At 40.4% G+C, this 16,113-nt stretch overlaps 1 long non-coding RNA gene across 1 annotated transcript; it reads left to right on the plus strand.

Moving 5' to 3' along the window:
* The first annotated feature begins 10,993 nt into the window (after positions 1-10,993).
* Positions 10,994-11,395, plus strand: LOC144986873 (uncharacterized). Its single transcript, XR_013650751.1, has 2 exons — positions 10,994-11,125; positions 11,208-11,395. It is a non-coding gene; the product is annotated as an uncharacterized LOC144986873 (long non-coding RNA).
* Positions 11,396-16,113: the final 4,718 nt, after the last annotated feature.

Raw genomic sequence — 16,113 nt, forward strand, 5'->3', positions numbered from 1 at the left:
TGCACTGATATACAACACTTTATAGAAGTAAAGTTTTACGAAACGAATGGAAATCAGCTGATTGTGATGCAAAGCCGCTTTTGTCTGAGTGAAAAGTAGCTTGTTTACGTTAATAACATTTTGGTGAAAAGCCGATATGAAAAGTCACTTTTCATAGAGATGTATGTTAGTGCAAAGCCAATATGCCAACCTGCTTGTCTTCTTGTCAGAATGAGCTGGTTTACGAATTGGTGCAAAAAGGCTATTTTACCAGTAAGAATCCGAGTCACATTGATCACTTAAATAGTTGAAGAGCTACAGTAGGTCAAAGAGCGTTTGTTATTTTGGTGTCTCAGGCAACATCTCTCTGGTGCTAAAGAGTAAAAAAATAACCAAACTACTTCATTTTTGGATGTTATAAATCAAATAAAGATGCTTTGATTCCTTACTGCAAAATTTCCGACAGAAAAAAAAACATCTAACTTTGAGAATTGTCTGTTTTCTTGGAGTGCGCCATTGACTGTCTTGGGAAACATAATGTCAGGATGACTGAGTCTTCTTGGGCAGGTTAAGGTCTTGCATTCCAATCTCACTGCAGTGAAGGGCAGTAAAGTCTAAAAGTCTGTACCTCGTGTCTTGTACTTTCATAACCCAACCTAAACCTGATTCTTTCCAGTTGTGGTGTTTGGGCTTTCCCTTTTTTGTGTCATTCCTACATCCTGAGCGTTTTATGTGTCTGTACTTAAGGATTATGGATGTAAGGTAATGCTTTTTTGTGTGATTGGCTCTGATAGGTCATGTAACCATAGCAACCAACACAATGAAGGCTGTTGTTGGGTCAACTGCAGCGTTTCCGTCGAGCTCTTCCGAACCTGTCGCACTCCTCTGTTCACCTGGTAAAAAACATGCAAAGCCAATTCCTGACATCTTGGCTCCTTTAATTAGATGGGGAAGGTGCGGTCTGATTACCTCAGTCCTTCTCCTGGGAATACGCCACAAGGAAAAATGTACAATGACAAATGCAGGCTAAACAAATAGGAACTGCATAGTTCTAAAGTTTAAATGGAGGCTTTCCTGTTCTCATGAGGGACGGAGAAGCTCACAGGTGGACTCAGGTGTGTTTGTAAGGCTCGGCTGGAATAGTTTCCCAACATTTCTGTCCCTGACGGTATAGTCCACTCGTCTTGCTCCCCTGCCCCATTCTGTGGCTTCAGTTTTTTTCTGCACTGTAGATTTATGGGAGCACATAATTAAAGCGGCTCCAGCTCCTCGTCCATAAAACCCTGGAAGTGTGATGGATGGCACGTTCCGATGTGAGGCACAAAACACATGTGCTCTGTTAATCTCCAACGGAAAGCCGATGGACAGCCGACGAGCGTCACTGGGCTGATCTGAGGCCGCAAGCGAGCAGCGCCGCTGAATTATGACAGCGAACAGACTAGATGCTGAGCTTATAATCATTTTAAAGATCTCAGCCTTTTTTTCTCACTTTGTGTACAGGATGAATGTCCATGATCCACCTTACCACTGAGAGAGATGGTTTCCATCCTCAATAAAAATTAAAAACTCAATTAGGAGAGACGCTGAAAGGAGAAATTTTTTCCCAGCCTTTGGGAAACGTGAAGAGCGTTTTTTCCACGACATAAACTGATTTGTTTTTTCCAGTGAGATGTTCAACTGAAGTAAGTCTCTACAAAAACCTAAAATAAATTTTCTGTGAAATGCAAACTAAATACCAAGTGTAGGTCCAAACAGGGTGTGGGTCCAGGCGTGGTGCAGGTCCAAACACGCTGTAGGTCCAATCATGGTGTGGGTCCAAACGTGGTGCAGTTCTGCAGCATCCGCCACTTGTATTTGTCATCCATGACACCAGACACCTACTACCATGGCTTCACAGACAGGAAGTTTTATAAAAAGAGGAAAGGCTCTAATCTCATGAGAGTTAGCTTGATTTTCAGAATAAAAAAAAAGCTTGTATAGCGCTGAAAGAAGACAGATCGGGAGCAAAATTGCTGCACGTACTCTTTGTCCTGCAACTACTTGCATTGTGTTAGGGCTGGTAGGCTGAAAGGAAAGAAAGCACTTTAACTGGAAACGCTGTTTAAAATAATTGAGTTTGCAGAAACAATTGTTTTAAACAGAGAATTAATTGTCAAACTCTCCAATTTGGTCCCCCTGTGGATGTGTGGGTTTTCTCCTAGAATCCTCCCACAGTTCAAAAGTACTTGTAAAATGTAGATTGGTGAATAAATTGTTACTCAAAGGTGAGTTGGACTTTGCGTGATTGTCGCTGTGATAGAGCTGTCCCAGTTGTGCCCCGTACTCACCTTGAGACGGCTGGGATCAGGACCAGCAACGCCACCAACCTGTTCAGAACTAAGCAGATTTCAGTGCAGTACTCTTTTATTCATCAATCGTCGACAGTAACATTGTTTGGTTAAAGGATTCCTTTAAACCCTTGAACACCAGAGATTCAGCTCCAGTGTTGACATTGTTCCGAATATATTTTACGCAATTAACTTAATTCCAGTGGATTCTGAAGCGGAGAAAAACAGCCTTGCACTGAAATGTAGCACTTGAAAGAATTGAAGTGTTTAATCGTTGTTAACCAGCTGATTCTGTACGGAAAAATTTGATTATTTTCCACATCCGAACCTCTTGAATTCCATGAATGGTTGAAGAGTTACGGAAGTTAAAAGTCAAAGTCAGCAACATCTTCTGTGTTTAAGGCCATTATTGAAGAGATCACGAAGGTAAGGTGGTGCTCTTAACCCAAGTCGACCAAAAATTTGAAAATGTTAAACATGGTTGCTGAGCCTGGGGCAACCGTAGTGCAAGGTTAAGGCAGTAAACTTCGTGTCATTGAGCAGGACCCTGAATCCTACATTGCTCCTGGTGGTTATAGGTTGCCGCCAGTGTTTGAGTGTGTGAATGTGTGTTTGAATCGGTTTATGGGACTGTGACTGTAAACCAGGAAAGGTAGTAAAGTTTACCATTTACATTTAGCATTAATTAAGCATTTAAGCATTAATTGTTTTTTCTTATATTAAGTGAAAATAATAGTAAAGAGCATTTCAGTAACTTAATTCAGTGCCATCTATTGATTAATTTAAGCTGTAACAATGCAAACAGAAATAGTTGTTAAAAGACAATGAAGAAATATAATAGTTATTTATTTTAGACTATCGTTTTATTTTATTTTTTTCATAATTTGTCTGAAATTAGGCTCAAAATGAAATTCCCGGAATGGATGGAAACTTCAAACAGACAATAAACAGACGTAACATTTTGTCCTTGACATCCATCTTTTGTGCAGCGGCTGTTCTGTGGATTTAGGTAAAACAGCAGTTTGGTAACTGACAGATAAGGTTTTCATTAATGATGTAAAAGCGCCCAAACTCAATCTAATCATGCAGGAATTGTCTGTCCCACTTTTGTTCCGACTCCCCAATGTTTTAATTGGCAATTGGAACAACTGATGGCCTATCAATCAACCTCGCAGGACACAAGCAAATACAGACAAAAAGAAGAAGAAAAAAACAGAGAGAGAAAATAGGTCGATGGAGGAAAAGAGCTTTTAGATGTTGGGAAGTTTGAAAGCCTGATAATAGCTTCTGGGTGTAAAGCAAATGGCAGACAAAGTGCAAGGAGTGTGTCAGGTTCTAAACTCACTTCGCTGAAAGAGAATAAGAGGTTTTTCCCTCCCTATGCCACTGTTGCATGCTCTGTTACTTTTCTTCAACCAAACATGTGGAGAAGGTCACATGTGCTCGTTTTCTTCTCCGTTTAAGCTTCTTTCTGGTAAGTCTTTGAAAAGCCCTTAACTTAAAAAAAAAAAAAAATTATCTCCCATTATTGTGACAAGCACCTCACAAGCCAAAGGTAACGTAAGGGTAGCAAAAAAAACGGCAATATCGGAGCTAACCAGTGCACAGTTTAGAGCTCCGACAAGTAAAACGAAGACGGATGTGGATCTATTTGACTGGAAGTGGAGGATTTAAAGATACAGCAGAGAAAGTGAGTGTCAGGTAGGGGTGTTGATGAAGGGCCCAAAATGCGGAGACGGGAGGCAGGTGCTTCCAAGTGAAAAAAAGTGTTTTGTTTATAATTTGATAAACAATAAGCTCTGCCAAAAAGGGAGAACAAACAAAACCAACTCTCGTGGTGACCAGGTAGACAGGGAATCAGACAATCAGGGAAATGACTGTATGGACCAGCACCAGAGGAAGGCAGAGACATGACATATGTACAAACAGGACTGACGAGACACAAGAGAAATCGATCAGAAGAGATTGGGGAAGTAAAACTCAAAACTGATACATAAAGGGAATCTTTAAAATAAAACAGGAAGCAGAACTCAGACATGACAGAATCCAAATGGAAGCAAAAACATCCTGCTTTCATCTGCTCCTCATCTAACACAATTTCAGTGAAGAAATACTCAGGTATACAGGTGTAATCATTTATTATATTTTATACGGGCGGCCGTGGTGCAGCGGTAGGGCGGTCGACCCATGATCGCAAGATTGCAGGTTCCCGCCTTGCATGCTCATGAGTCGAAGTGTCCTTGGGCAAGACACTGAATCCCACCTTGCCTCTGGTGGGAGGTTGGCACCAGTGTTCGGCAGCGAAGCCGCCATCAGTGTGTGAATGTGTGTGTTCATGGGTGAATGGGATTGTGACTGTAAAGCACTTTGGGCCTTCGAAAGAGGGTAGAAAGTGCTATAGAAGTATACGTCATACACCATTTATATATGTCCTCTATTATGAGAAAAATGCTAATAGAACATGCTAAATAAAATTGGAATGGGTCTTAAAGGCTCTAAAAACCTTTCACTACACGCTTTTTACACTTTTCTCAGACTGACATGAACATTTTGACTCTTTTCTGTTTTGTTCCACCCTTGAACACTGGAGCTGTCCCCACAACACCTACATAACACGCGCACACTGACAAACCATAACTCTACGACCGTTCACGGGATCACCATTGATCAGCTGATTCTGACGTTGAGAAAAAGGACTTTTTGAATCGACTTTGTGCCAATATGCAACACAGTACAAAACACATTACTGACATGAAGCACTTTAAGTTACACATTACTAACGTAAAGTGTTGCATTTTGGCGCTAAGCCACTTGATTGATTGTGTCACGTCTGTGAAGAGTTGCATATCAGCGTAAAACTACTTTTCTCTCCTTCAGAATTGGCTTAAACGGTTGAAAAGTTACCATAGTCAAAAGCTCCGGTGTTAAAGGGTGGAAAATTCTCAAAGTTCAACCTTCCCAAAAAAAAAAAAATCCTATTTTAAAGGATGACAACAAAGTTCTGCTCATCATTGTAGATTTATGTCGATTTTTGAAACTAAACACATTTTGTACAGGAGACAAAGGAGACTGATTGCGAAATATCCACAGGCAATCAGGATGCAGAACACAAATTGTTGTTCAACTTTCGGCATTTCCCTAAAGGGGTTGCCACAGCGAATCAGCTTTCACTGATTTGCACAGGTGGTTTGGCAGAGATTGCAGAACACAAGGCACTATACAAGATAAAAGCATGCAAAATTTCACTACAAGAAAAAAAAAGAAATTGCGAAAGTTGACACTGCGAGGAATAGCTATATTGGGAACATTATGTTAAAAAAGTAATTAGTCATAGTTACTTACAACTTGAACCAAAAAGTACTTGAGTTGGAAAATGAATTACTCTATATTAAAAGTAACAATTCAATTAAAAAAGTAAAAATTTGTGTTAGTGCAAAACATTTTTTTTACCAGGGGTCCATATTTTGATTTTACTGACCAGTTTTCACAAATCCATAGCAATGAGTAAAACAGACGTTGTCATGGCTAGCAGAACAATATAGACCCAGACGCTGAAACCCGGAGAGAGACACAGGTGAGTACTGGCGTGATTAGAAAATGATTTTATGTTCAGATCCAGAATCAGTTTAGTATGAGAGGCAGCAGACTCCGGGGGGACCCCACGACGAGGATGAAGGGTTCCTATAGGCTCGTGACATCACTGGTGGCTTCGTTCGTGGATCCTGGCGGATAGCAGGTTCAGCAGAGGCTCGTGGTTTGACCGATGAAGCAGACAGGGCTGGGTTCCAGAATAAATGCAGACTCAGGCGGCCACTCATGGCAATGGATTCCTGGAGACAGGTAAGAACAAGATTTTATGTGCGGGCTTGAGACAATAGGCAAAAACCTGACAACCATATTATGCACCATCAGAGGCAACGAACTGGCGATGAATACTGGTCCTGGAGCTCCTTATAAAGGCAGGCGGGTGATGAGGTAAGTGGCACCAGCTGAGTCGCATCAGGAGCCAAGCAGAGAGGGGAGGGGGAGGAGACAGACAGAGGCACCATGACAGACGTATTCGTATACAACCTTCAGTATTACATAGCTGTCCTTGTGTAAACATATAAATAACATAAAGTGTGTTTACCCCTAAAGTTAAAATAAAAAAAATTATTCATTAAAGGTAAAATCCCCAAAACTGCTGTGGTTTAAATCTGTTCCTCTTTTCTGAATGTTGACAGAATCTTCCCTCAAGGGGGGTATTCCAGAAAGCAGGTTATGCTAGCTCCCACGATAAGATTGAGGCTAAGGAAGTTGATAACCTCAGCTTTTGGTTCCAGAAATGGAGGTATGTTTCAGGGTAGGTCAAGTTACCATGGCAACTCATGCACTGAACATAACCTGGTCTGGAGCAGGTTTAGTTGAAGCTTAGTTTGTTTACAGAGAGGTGAAGCAGCATGGCGTGTCCATTTAAAGATGACTTAGTGGATGAAAAAGCTCAGATAACACTTGTTCCACCATGAGAGGGCGATTAGACCACATATGGATGTTGGAAAGATAAACTTTTTTACTTTGATCTAACTTAGTTATTTGCTTCAGTTAAGATAAATCATTTTTTTTGTTAGGTCACCTTAAAAATAACACATAGTTTTCAGACAATTATTTTCCTTTCGTTCAAATTAATTCAATTAAGTAGGTGTAACTTTGGTGCTGCTGTTAGATCGGCACCGCAAGGGATTGTGGGATATTATTCCCTTTGCCTGTCTGGACGGATTTGGGTTTAAGTGTGGGTTTTTTACAAAATGTTTTTAGTTGTATAGCTGTTTTACCGTGTTTCACCGTGTTTTGCCGAGCTATTTTGTCCTACTATGCTTACGTCTCTGCACCATGAGTGAGAGAAAGGGAGAGGATGATGAGTTTATATAGCACCCCTACCTCCCACACATGTTATGACAATGATGGAAAATTCTTTAATGAATTTTTGCACTCCGTACATTTTTTTCCGTTCTTTTTATTGTTATAAAAATGAGTTAGATAAATACGTAAATTTGAGTTGTATAAACAATTATTGAGTTTGAATTAATTTAACTAAATTATTTAAATTATTTTACAGCCATGTTACTTTTTTGATGGACTTGTAATTTTTTTCCGCCGTCATTAAACTCTCAGACTCCGTCTCACTTAAGTACAGCGCTTTCTTTTTTTTTCACCACGCGTTTCCATGGTGACTCCAGAAATCGGCGATCTATTGAGAATGTCTTTATGTACCGTGCGTTAACCCAGGGTTACCAAGTCGAGCGTAATTACGCCAACTCATACCCGGTCTTTTGGAACCGACATACCCAGAGTAAGCAAGTTCAGGCGGATTTCAGCCAGAGTTCAGGCTTAAAGTCAGGCTAGTTTAAACATGCTTCCTGGAATACCCCTCTGGTCGTGACTACTTGTCTTCAAGCGGATGCATCAGAATGAATCAGAGCAGGGAGCTCACTGATTATAGTCTGTACATAACAACTGCAAGCTTATTTCAACTGCATTTTTTTTGTCTGCTCCTGATTCACAACAACTTGAAAAATAAAATAATCAGAAAAGTGATTTAAATTTTAACTTTCCTTCATCCTCAATCATTAAACAAAAGTGGCACAAAACATGTTAAAAACACCAAAAACGATTTTCTTTGAAGAGGGTCTAAAATTCTCCTTGAATACTCTGAGCTTAAAATCTCTGAGATCATATCTGGAGCCCCGTAAGAAACTATAACCTTCATACAAATTAAAGAAAGGCAAGTTTGTTGTGAGTTTTGAAACTATTTTTTCTTGATGGCTGCATACACAAAATCAGGACATTTGGCTAAGGAGAATTTTTATTTTTTATTTCCTGCTTTTAATGATGAGACATGAGAATCTCAGCCAGTTTCTTTTTTGTGTGGAGTTTGCATGGTTCCAGCTTCCTCCCACATGCTTCATAGATTAATTGGTCAATCTGAATTGTCCCTTGGTGTTAATGTGTGAGAGTGGCTCTAAGGCAGCCTGGCGATATGTTCAGGGTGTACCCTGCCTTCGCACAACAATAGCTGGGATAGGCTCAAGCAACCCCTGAAAGGGAATTATCAGGTTTAAAAAAAGGGATGGCTGGATGGGTTTTAGTTCAAACCATTTTTAAATAATTGGTAAAACTGCCTTTTTTGCTGAAAGTGAAACTTCAAATACTCTGTTCACAATCATCCAAACCCTGATTTAGTTGCTCTGAATGAGTGTCTTAATGTAAATCTCATTGTGACCAGATTTGATTTCATAACTGAGCACAGATGTGACATTTTTTACCCACGAAGGTTGTGTTTGCCAACAGGGATCTTTGTTAAGAGGCTTAACTGCAGCCCAAGTATCATTCCCTCAACTTTTATTAAGCAAACGGATCAGGAGCTTACAGCGAGCGGACTCGGGCAGATCTGAGGCAGAGCGGCAAACACATAGATTGAGAGAGACGAGAAGCTGTCGGATGATGTGTATTTATATATATATATATATATATATATATATATATATATATATATATATATATATATATATATATATATATATATATATATATATATATATATATATATATATATGTATATATATATATATATGGGAGATGCATGGGATGTACCACCGGACCGTAACTGAAGTGGCTGATATCAAGAAGTCCTACCAATGGCTTGCCTACAGGACAGCACTGAAGCACTCATCCTGGCAGCTCAGGAACAAGCCCTGAACACCAGAGCAATAGAGGCTCAGATCTACCACACCAGACAAGACCCAAGGTGTAGGCTGTGCAAAGAGGCGCCTGAAACAATCCAGCACATAACTGCAGGATGTAAGATGCTGGCAGGTAAAGCATACATGGAGCACCACAAACAAGTGGCTGGAATAATGTACAGGAACATGTGTGCAGAATATGGACTGGAAACCCCAAGGTCAAAATGGGAAACACCTCCGAAGGTGGTAGAGAATGAGAGGGCAAAGATCCTGTGGGACTACAGGATCAGCCTACACCTTGGGTCTTGTCTGGTGTGGTAGATCTGAGCCTCTATCGCTCTGGTGCTCAGGGCTTGTTCCTGAGCTGCCAGGATGAGCGCTTCAGTGCTGTCCTGTAGGCCAGCCCTTTCTAGCCATTGGTAGGACTTCTTGATATCAGCCACTTCAGTTACGGTCCGGTGGTACATCCCATGCATCCCATATATATATATATATATATATATATATATATATATATATATATATATATATATATATATATATATATATATATATATATATATATATATAAAAACTAAAAGTTTAGTTTTCACTGATCTAAAAACATTTACCATCTCCAGGAAATCAGCCCTGTGTTCATTCAAACAGGCCCTGATAAAACACTGAGTATTTAGGAATATGAAAGATCATAAAATACTTTTTTTTTGTGTTTATTTGATCCTATTGAAGACACTTTGATAAGGATGAAGGTATCGCCATTAAGCTGCAGCTTCAGCTGTTTTCGGAAAAGTCCCGCCCCTTTAACTGTCTCCACCAATCATTCTTGGAGGCTTAATCACACCTCATCAGTCTGACCAATAAGGAGTGGTTAAAGTCTTCACTTCCTTGTTCTGATTCAGCTCATAAAGTCTCTCAGCTCCAACAAAATTAACAGCTAAAGCTCGTCTTTAGTGGTATAGCTTATCGCGGGATCCGGTGTCAGACAGTGGAACGTGAACAAAACAATGAAGCTCAGAGAAGCGAGTCTTCTGCCATCTGCCACAGTTGTCACTACATCTCCCATGATGCATTGGGTTAAAGTGACAGCGTCTCAGCGTACAATGAGTCTTCCCTGTTAAACGTCTTAAAACCACAACGAACACACATAAAACAGTTTTTAAATCTTCTTGATGAAACCACAGGTAAACAGTTTAGTTCTCCTTCAAGGTTTGTGTTTAATAACAGCCAAACATCCCAGTGTTTGGTACTAGTCATCTTTCTAACTGAAACACTTTTCTATTAACGTCTGGTTTATTTTACAAGAAGTAATAATAACATTTAAGAAACAGGATTAAGGTGAATTGGCCAACAGTGTCATGACTACAACGCGAGACAGACCCTGAAGGCAGAGACAGGTAAACGAAAGGTAAGTAAGAAGTTTATTTGAGTTCTTGGTTGATCCTGGGGGGCTGTGGGCAACATAGCTGTGGCTCTTGATTGAAGGATCCGGTACAGTTCGTGGCGAGATCCTTGAGCAATGGGCGAGGGAGAGTTCGTGGCTTGAGTTCTAGGTGTGTGGCGTGGATGGAGATCTTGGGGAGCACAGAGACTGTGGCTCACAATGGCAGGCAGTGTCAGCGATGGAGAGCTATGGCTTCTGCTGCTCGAGGTGGTAAGGCTCAGGTGACACTCGTGGCATGAATTGAAAACCTGAAGTGCAGAGGACAGACCAAGATTAGTTCAGGACGAGACAAAGGGGCCAGACGTAGAGAGCTTCAGGAGACTAGGCTCCACCAGGGTAAACAAACTGGCGAAGAATAATGAAGCTGGGTCTCCTTAAGTAGCAGGTGGCTTGATGAGTTGAATAGTCACAGCTGAGATGAATGAGCAGCAGCGCCTGAAGGGGGAGGAGTCTGACAGGCCATCATGACAAACAGACACAATTAAACAGAAACAGAAATAAAACATTTTTGTTAAAGTTTTCAAAGACTTCATCTTAAATTAAGCTCTGCTTGCTTCTCTGCTTGATTGCCACCAGCTGACTCCACTCTCATCATCTGCTGTTGCTGCTTAAAAGGAGACTCCTCACCACAGTTCATCGTCAAATCGTTACCCCTTATGGTGACTAGCCCTGGTCCAAGTTATGCTCTGTAACTTTATACTATGCTTCGTTCTTGTGCTAAACTTCTGTTCCCTGTCCCAGGATCACCTACCAGTCATGAGTGAAGTCAGCATGGATCATCCTCTCGGCCGCTCAGAAGCTCGCAAGAAACCACAGCCTACGCATGCCGCATTAAGCCCTCCAGCCACGCCATCTGTCTCGTCCACGCCACCACCAGCCTCGGACAATTACATCTCTGGGAAAAACAATAAACTCAACTTATCTCACTACTCACCTGTCTTCATTCTGGGTTACAGCATCTGGGTTCCACCCACCTACAGTATCATGACAGAAAAACTAATAAATCTTCAACATGTTCAATTTTTGTGTAGCTACAGAAAACATAAATATAATGTAAGTCTTTTTGTGTAAAATTTATCAAACATATTGTGATCGTATTGTTCAAAAATTACAGTTGCCTTTGCACTAACATGTAAAAAAATATTTTAAAAAATAAATCACTATTTAGAAAGAATATATTTGGATTTTGTGAGGTTACGTAACATTGCATGTTAATAAACTGAAGGGAAAAAACAACTACCAGGGTAAAATTTCAAATAATTTAGTTCAAAATTATTACAAAAAACTAACTTAACTTTTATTACAACTTGTAGAAAAAACAGCTGCAACTTCCAGCTTTTACTGCCACAATAATCACAAAAATGAATGTGACATTGCAGAGGTTGTTGTTGACTGTTCATCAATACAAACTATGGAGTTTCTCCTTTTTTTTAAGTTTTTGGATGCTGGTCTGCCACGGGACTTCTGTCAAGGAGGAAATGTGCGTTGGCTCAAAAAAGGTTGAAAAAAACAGTCTTAGACCATATTTGCACTGGATTAAAGGGCGCTAAAAAACCCAAAAACAATTAAACCCAAAAAAAGCCTCACAATACCTCAAAGTACCAAGAGGCAAGTTATTGGTCAGAGGGGTCGATGGGAAGTTTTTCTTTACGTTTGTCCTTTTTACCTGCAATAAGCGGCCTTTGCAGAGAGTGAAGCTCAACTGATAAATCAAACTTTATTGACATTAACTCTCAACATTGTTCAGCTGTAACATGTAAATTACAAAACAGTGCTCTCAATTTGTTGACGCTCCACCAGGCTCCCAACCAGGGTACACTCAGTGCTCCAACAATTTATCTAGCGGTACAGCATCATAGTTTACAACCACGTGTCACAGAAAATCCGTTCTAGGTCGGAATTCCTGCATACTGTTGATTTTTAAGAAATTTGAAGGATTTCAACTGTGCCTGGTCCTCATACCACATTAAATTAGCCAACCAAAAAGGAGTCAGTTACAACCTAGTCCTTTTGTCCAGCCCTCCTAACCAGGGGTGTAACGATACACGTAGTTGAACCGATTTGTTTTGGTACGGCAGTTTCGGTTCGGTTCACTTCCGTACCGTTTCGGTACGTTTTTTCTTTATTTTCCCGCACATGCATTGTTACAACCCAGCTGCTTTGTCACTCGCAGCGAGGACACGAGAGCCGACCTGCTGCTTAACTAGCTGCGTTAACTGTCCTTGCCTCATACTCCACACACCCTCAAACAGTCTCAGAGAGAGAGTAGACAGAGAAATCGATTGCTCCATCTCTTTTCCGGCATTATAACCCATTTATAATGAACACACACAAACAGCGTAAAAACATGAACCCAACTTTTCTTCATAGCTCTCTCAGTGATGGTGAAGGATTCAACGCACAAGATTTCAATTCATTTTCAATTTTATTTGTATAGCCCAAATTCACAACAACAGTCGTCTCAATGGGCTTTGATTTCACACTTCCCATGAGTCTTAGTGGCTATAGGCGGGCCTAACCCCCAGAGGCGGAAGTAATTTTAGCCATAAGTTTCCTCTGAATTTATTAGGTGACAGACAGTAAGCATGTCAACATATGGCAGACGCGAGGCCAGAGATGAGGACACCCCCCATCTCCTTACGCTCTACTGTGTGGGAACACTTTGGCTTTGTTGTCAGCATCCATGAATTAAAAAGAAAATTGGATAAGTCAAATGTTGTGTGTAACACATCCAATCTGTTAACAAACTTAAAACGGCATCACCCAACTGTAACAATCGAGTTTACAAGAAAAAAAAAAGGCGGAAAGTTAAAAGGTTTTTTTCAGGCCAGTGTAAATTATCCAAAGTTTTTGGTTCCTGACAGCTAATATTGTTTTTCTTATTTTACTAGGCAGATCACTTACATAGGTCAATTTTATTTATTGTTATGTAAAACCAATAAATGCATTTTGTAAGTATTTTTTATCTACCTTGGTTTTTTGTACCGAAAAAATACCAAAAATAGATGGAAACTTTGTTTATCTCCAAATGGAGAAATTCAGGTGTCCGGCAGCAAAACACACAGAGACACACACAATAAATAACAATAAAATAATAGTTCATAAAATAGCAGTTCAAATCATGCAGATTTGTTAATCAGCAGTACCGAACCGAATTCTGAATCGAACTGAATTGAGAGTTTAGCGTATCTTTACACCCCTACTCCTAACCTGCACTAGTTGGGATCATTAATATCATGTTCAACCAACACAGGATCTCTCCTTGGTTCCATTTGTTGGAGTTCTCCCTTTCTTTGTGTTGTAAAGCGTTTTGAGTATATAATGAAAAGAAAAAAACAATTGACAGGTTTCCTCTGAAAATATTCACAGAGAACTCTTGGGAGTCTAAAAATACTGTTGATGTGAAATTTTTGAGTCCAAAAGTATACATTTGTAAGGGAAAACATCTGTGCTATGACACAAAAAATAACCAGGGATCTAGAACCAAACAAAGTATCCCTAATTGTTGCTCTCTCACGAGTCTTAAAAAAACAACAATTAGGGGTCATTATTTAAAGTAATGTATGATTTAAATTTCTGAGTTGTCACATGACAGCTCTCCTGACATTTACGCTAGATACGCTTCATTTAGTTGGCGTGCGATGGTGTCAATTCCATGGGCCTGCTCCTGTAATTAACATGCTAACAAGCTCAGGGATTCGCCAACCTGCTGAGGCTTTGACATCAGGTTATTTCAGGTTTTTTCATGGAGAAGGAACAAAAACTCGCTTGCTTTTGCTGTGAAAAATAAATGTCCAAACACGGCAACATCTTAGACAGGGGACCCCATGTGTTTAATGTTCGTCCTTTCAGCGGTTTAGCAGGTTTGTTTTGCTTTGCTGTTGAGCGTTAAATGTGCTCTTCTACTCCATTAAGAAGCTGATTATGTATTGATCTGTGTACTGGAGACTAAAGTCTCGGTGATGAATAACAGAGCCAGACACTCTCCAATGTTTCTGCTTTGGGACGGATCTTGTTGATTTGTTAGCAAGTCAATGTTTGGGTCCCTCGTACACAAAACACACACTCAAACACATTCAACATGTTTGCCTACTTGATTTGATTTGATTTGAAATGGTTTATTTCAAGCATTCAAAGCAAGAATAATGCACAAAACAACACAATCAGCAGTTATACATTTGTACAAAGACGTATCAAATTTAGGATGATTGGAGATTAAATCAAAGATTGATTGAACGGGAATGGAAGGAAGCAAAGTTATATAATCCCACACCAGTTCTACCGTAACTATTTTATTACATGATTTATCATTATCCGGTTCATAACTTTTCACCTGATATCAATGCCTTTACCAACACAGTTTCAGACTTTTTGCTTGGTTTTTCTTCAGGGCCGTAGTCGGGTGTCTTTCTTGGAGATAATCAGCTTTTAAGACGTTCTTCTTTAAGACCCTTTGAAGAACGTTGGGAGAGCAGCCGGCAGGCACAACGCTTCTAATTTCTGAAGTTCCACTGGTTCAACTGCGGTGCATCTCCACTGTGTTGAGTGTGGACTCCATCTCAAGATCATCGGTTGTCTCCGTTGTGTCTACAGTCCACCCCCCACCCCCACCCGAGGCTCCCAGGCCCCATGCTGTCTCCTTCCTCACTGAGTCCTTGTAAGATGCATCTTTTGTGTAAAAAATTGATGACAAGTTTTTGTACTTTCAAAATTAAACTTTTGTTGTCCATTGTGAAAATGGGCATGTGTATCTGTAGCGTTAATGTACATAATTGCATGGACACACGGCAACATAAAAATGAAATAACATTTTATACAGTTTTATTTTAAAATTGCAATCAAAGATTTTATTTTGAAACCCCACACCTGAGGGCAGGAAGCTGCACTAAAGAATATTACTAGGACCCTTTCTGTTATTATTATTATTTCACCTCTCCCTCTCTTCCTCCAGCAGTGAATTTTAAAGCATGTCCAGCCTGTTTGGTCCTCATAAAGTCCCGAGCTTTTCCCTGACAGCCGTCTGTCTCCTGTTGCTTTGAAGGAACAAACGTCCCTCTGTGTGTGATGTCACTCTGAACTGAAAGCTAAGAATAAATCCACGGTTATGTCATACAAAACACTCTAATGATGAAGTCACTCTGAAAGCCATTCGCGCAAAAACTTTGTGTCCGCCGCATGGGCTTTGACGCGTTAAATTTACTCCCCAACATTTGTCCAAAAGTGTGTTCATAAATTTGATGCTCTTGCTGTGTGGGAGGAGCTAACGTTCAAAGACTCATTGCAACATTATGGAAGACACAGATGATTTTGAGAGATCAGGTTCGTTTCTTTTGCAGGGCTCTACAAGAGCAGCAGTAAACATGTCTCCACATCTGGAACGATTTCTCACGAGGAGAGCTGGAAACAGACAACCGTCCAACTCCTCTGCCTCACTCAGGGACTCTCCCAGCACGCTGAGCTTCATCACCTCCTGGAGGAGCAAAATATCAGCCGCTTTCAGCAGTACTTCCGTCTCTCCGTGACCCAGTTTAACCCTTGTGCTATCCTAGGCCCTTTAATATTGGGAGTTGGGTCATCTAGACCCACTAGACAGTGCACTGAACCTTTTTTCTTCAATGATTTGTGATCTTCACTGGTGTCCATGGAT

This window comes from Oryzias latipes, chromosome 17 (genome assembly GCF_053564925.1).
Source record: "Oryzias latipes strain Hd-rR chromosome 17, Olatipes_Hd-rR_3.1".
In the NCBI taxonomy this organism is placed as follows: Eukaryota; Metazoa; Chordata; class Actinopteri; order Beloniformes; family Adrianichthyidae; genus Oryzias; species Oryzias latipes.